At 42.5% G+C, this 4,850-nt stretch overlaps 1 long non-coding RNA gene across 1 annotated transcript in view; it reads left to right on the forward strand.

Annotated features, from left to right (window-relative positions):
• Positions 1 to 4,458, forward strand: part of LOC116670248 (uncharacterized) — a 17,046-nt gene extending 12,588 nt beyond the window's left edge. The window contains exons 2-3 of the long non-coding RNA XR_004326981.1: positions 3,766 to 3,775; positions 4,403 to 4,458. This is a non-coding gene — a long non-coding RNA (uncharacterized LOC116670248). The remainder of the gene's footprint in view (positions 1 to 3,765; positions 3,776 to 4,402) is intronic.
• Positions 4,459 to 4,850: the final 392 nt, after the last annotated feature.

Below are 4,850 nucleotides of genomic sequence, written 5' to 3' on the forward strand. Positions count from 1 at the left end.
GGAGAGGAAAGAGGAAAAAGAAAAGGAAAAAGAAGGGGAAAGAAAGGAGAGAAAGGGAAAAGAAGGGAAAGAAAAGGAGAGGAAGAGGAGGAAAGAGAAAAAAGGGAGAAAAGGAAAAGGGGAAAAAAAAAGGGAGGGGCGAGAAGAAAAAAAGGGAGGAAAAAGGGGGGGAGAAAAAGGAGGGGAGGGGGGAAGGGAAAAAGGGGAGGGGGGATAAAAGGGAAAGTGAGGAAAGCAGAATAGAAGGAAGAGGGAAAGAGAGGGAGGGGAAGAGGAAAGAGGGAAGGAAAGGAAAGATAGCGTTAAGTCAGTACAGCCAAACTTCAAACAAGTACATTGGTCTAGATAAGCAAACCAAATGAATAGTTTTTTGATATAGGAAATAGACCTATATGCAAAACATATGCAGTATTATCAGCTCCAAACAAGGATTATGTTAGGCAACAGCACTGCAATCAAGTATATTGCCTAGATAATGAGAACAATTAAGAATATTTATCTAGTATGTAGAACAAATCACTTAAATTGATTACAATGCTACTGTAACATTTTTGAAATAAGAAGAAATCCCTAACACTTGGGGAGAAAAAACATTTATCAGCTTGGTACTTATTTAAACAAATACAATCTAAATTTTTTTCAAAGTCTTTATGCCTTTCAAGAACAACTTTCCTTTACAGAAACGTAAAACCGGAACTTACTATCAGGAAAAATCCACGGTTTCATATTCACTCCGGGGGCATGGCAGCCTCCATGACATCCCCCGGTTTAGCACTGTAGCTGCCTGTCGTGTGTAGTGCTGGCTGATGCAACTCTTGCTAGTAAAACAGATTTTTTTGGGGGCTTTGTACGACAGTACCCGTGACCTCAAAACAGAGAACTATATAAACTCTCAGATTTTTCCTGTTAATACGTTTTGATCATGTGCCGAGCTGGAGTGTTTTTTGGAGAAATCCGACAGTTTTTACATAGATCTCCATTTCAGTCCAGAGTACTGTCATATGAAATAAATAAAACTTTTTGGTCTTACCTAGCTCAAGTTGCATCAGCCAGCAGTTCACAGACAGGCAGCTACAGCTCCTCACTCTGGGCAGCTCCATGTACATGCCCCCAGAGTTTAGCACTGTAGCTGCCTGTCTGTGTTAGCTGCTGCTGATGCAACTCTGCTAGGTAAAAACGATTGTTTTTGGGGGCTTTTGTACCGACAGTACTCCGTGACCTCAAAACAGAGAACTATATGAAAACTCGTCAGATTTTTCCTGTAATAATATGTTTTGATCAGTGCCGAGCTGGATTGTTTTATTGGAGAAATCCGACGAGTTTTTACATAGATCTCCATTTCAAGTCACAGATTACTGTCATATGAAAAGAAAATAAAACTTTTTGGTCTTACCTAGCTCAATTGCATCACCAGCAGCTAAGCACAGACAGGCAGCTACAGCTCCTCACTCTGGGCAGCCCCATGTACATGCCCCAGTTTAGCACTGTACTCCTGTCTGCGTTAGCTGCTGGCTGAGCTAGGTAAAACCAAACAGTTTTTTTTCCGTACTGACAGTACGCTTCGACTTGAAATGGAGATATTTAAAAACTCATCGGACTTTTTCCAATAAAACACTCCAGCGCATGATCTTCAATGAGATTTTTAAAAGAGCAAACTAAAAGTGAAAAACATGCATCTTCTACATGAGGAAGTCTGTCCTGGCTGTGGATAGTACCAAGAGAACTTGCACAGACAAAGTGTGTCATACTAAGGTGAAAGATAATGCATGCCATTTTACATTGTGCTAACATCAATATCCTCTTGTGGGAAGGTCATGCGCTGAACTTAATACCAAACTAAAAAGTAAAAAAAAAAAAGCCACAGCCTCAAAACAACCAAAGCAAGATATCCCCTCATTTCCACTTTAAGCTAAGAATTTCTTCCACTCGCCTATAGCCTTCCTATATGGGAATCATGTCCTGTCGTGGATGGCATCCAGGAGAACTCGGTTCAGCACAGACAGGAGTGTGGCAACGCACGTGGATATGTAGGTGAAAGATGTAATAGCATGCCATTAGATACATTACGCTCAGCGATATCCTCTTTGGAAAGTCACACAGGCTGGTTCCAATAGCCAGTATGCAGTTGGTTTCACAGACAACAACGACCGGCTGGAGAGTGGTCTTGCTTGTAGAAAGGTGTTGGGGTCTTCTGTAGGCTGACAAAAAGAAAAAGAAATACCACAATTCACTTTTGTATTGTATGGTAAAGTAAATGTGAAAATTCTTATGCATATACATTTTCTTACCTTAAGGATGTGAAGCAAGCCTCACTTGCATGTCCAACTTCTTGGGTGGAGCCACAGGTGATGGAAATAGTTTGGCAATGCCTCATCAGGGCGATTGACTGCTGTACTGTTTAAAAAACAAGACAAAAGTAATTTGTTTTTTCCGCAGCCTTACTAACACAAACATCAATACTGTGTGGGATTCTCATTGTCATGTACTGTATAACCTTTGCCCAACAGTGGAGGCCTCATACCTTCTGAAAACGCCATAAAACTGGGCCCTCTCAAAAAGGTCGCCCGCCGGGTATTTAGTTCAGGTAGGAAGGTGGGTTCCCTTGATCGAGGATCCGCTGGAGTTCATCCATTAGCTTACACACAGGGACAAAACATAGAGAAGAGATGTTATTAAATTTACATTACAATTCAAATCAACAGAGTTAAACTTTAGCCTTCGGATGACATTAACACCGAGGTCACGACTCACTGTGGTCATTAAGACCCATGGCACTTATGCAAAGAGTAGGGTTTCCCCAGTGTCCTGGCTAAATTCCCAACCTGGCCCCTAATCATCCCCTCACTCTAATTGACTCATTCCATCCTCACTCTCCACCTCAAGCTGGTGCGTGGTGTGGAGTGCTTTTGGAACTAATGTTGCCGCTCACCTAGGTGGGTGCTACACATTGGTGGTGGTTAGCGAGTGTTGTAATGCTTCCTAGGCTTAGGAAGCAGAGGGCTGCATAAAATGAATACATATGCTTACATGGTCCAATTCTCCAAAGCAGGGATACGCCTCAAGGATCTTGACAGGCCTGTCCTGCTCCTAGTCACATCGGAGTCAATGAAGGCGCGTCTTGACTGGAATTCAAGTCTAGGAGCTGGGCACATCCTTCTTGTTTGCCTGGCCTTGGTTTTATACATGTCCTGCAGAGTTTTATAATGTCTTGCCTGATTCTGCAGGCTGTCCGAAGTGTCTGATGCTAAAAACAAACTCACTCAATTAACATTTAAACATAGCCATACCAAACATTAAGACCATAACTTCCATTTCAGACTTACAGGTTAACTGGGCCATGCACGCAATACAAACATCACCATTTTATAAATTGGATATTCACCATCTCCCCTAGATTTAGATAAGTGAACAAAAACATTTTGTCTCCGTGCATTGTTGTAGTCCGCAGCGCCCCAGCTAGGTTTATCTTGCAATTTAGACAGGCAAAGTCATACCTGCCTAGAGGGTCACCTCGTCTTAACTACATTGCCAATTTGTACTGGTTGTGAAGACAGAGGCTCACTTTTACTCATGACATACACTGGCTAAAAGATTCATTCACTATGCTAAGCTAACCTAGCAGGGGCGCTGCCAGACTATGACATTGCATGCACTGAGACAAATGTTTTTGCCCACTTATTTACCTCTAGGGAGACGGTGAATATCCCAATTTTATAAAACGTGTCGTGTTCCTTTAAAAAAGGACACTAATAGTGAATAATCCAGAAGAAAAAAGGTTTGAAATTGCATGATAACATTGCTGAATTACTTAGACATGGAATGTAACATGTAAATGTGCTGTATTTATATAGCGCTTTTCAGTCTTAACAACTGCTCAAAGCGCTTTTACATCTACAGGAGACTTCACCATTCCCACACATTCATACACTGTGGCCGGGGCTGCCGTACAAGGTGCCACCTGCTAATCAGATAAACATCATACCCATTCACACTCCGATGCGCAGCACGGGGGCAACTCGGGTTCAGTGTCTTGCCCAAGACACTTCGACAATGACTGCAGGGGCAGGATCGAACCACCACCCTTCCTTTGGCGGCAACCGCTCTACCACTGCCACCAGCACCCCAGTTTAAACTTTTCCGGTTTATCCACCTGTGGGTGTCCTCTTTGATATGCTGCCCCCCCCAGCACCCACAGTTAGAAGAGGACACTGGTGACCACAGACGGTAGAACATCCACAGCAGTTTGCTGCAGATGTTAAAACATGTTTTTATCTTAGTTATAAGTAATGTACATCAGTAAGATGCTGAAAATTATACTTGTCATAAATGTTTTTGAAGCGGCAGCCCAGAGGCTGAACTGCAGTTCTTTAGGTGGCCCCTTGAGGCGAGTCAACCCCGATAGACCCCTTGTTAAAAACAAATCCAACTTTACAGCAGAAATAACATGTTTACAGCCTGGAACAAAAGGGTCTTAGTCTCTATAGCTATTTCACTCTTTATGACACCTGTACAGTGGCTGCATTTTTATATACTCCCCTGTTTACATCATATAAAGGTGCAGTAAGTGATGCTAATCTGCTTTCTGTCAATACAGTGAATTTCTCTTCAGGGTCACCTAGCTCTCTATTTCTGTGGTGAAATCAAAAAAGAAATCTGTTATTCCTACACAGCCCTGCGTGTAAATGGAAAACAATATAGTGTACAGCCACAAAACCTATTCCACAATCAACGACGCATCAGTTGATCGTAGGGAGGCTGCATGTGATGTGTGCCAGCTAGCCAGGAGTTATCTGTCCGTGAATCGTGGGTGGGGTGTATCATAAATACATTTGTAGCATAGAAAAGCCTTT

Source organism: Etheostoma spectabile, chromosome 20 (genome assembly GCF_008692095.1).
Source record: "Etheostoma spectabile isolate EspeVRDwgs_2016 chromosome 20, UIUC_Espe_1.0, whole genome shotgun sequence".
Classification (NCBI taxonomy): domain Eukaryota; kingdom Metazoa; phylum Chordata; class Actinopteri; order Perciformes; family Percidae; genus Etheostoma; species Etheostoma spectabile.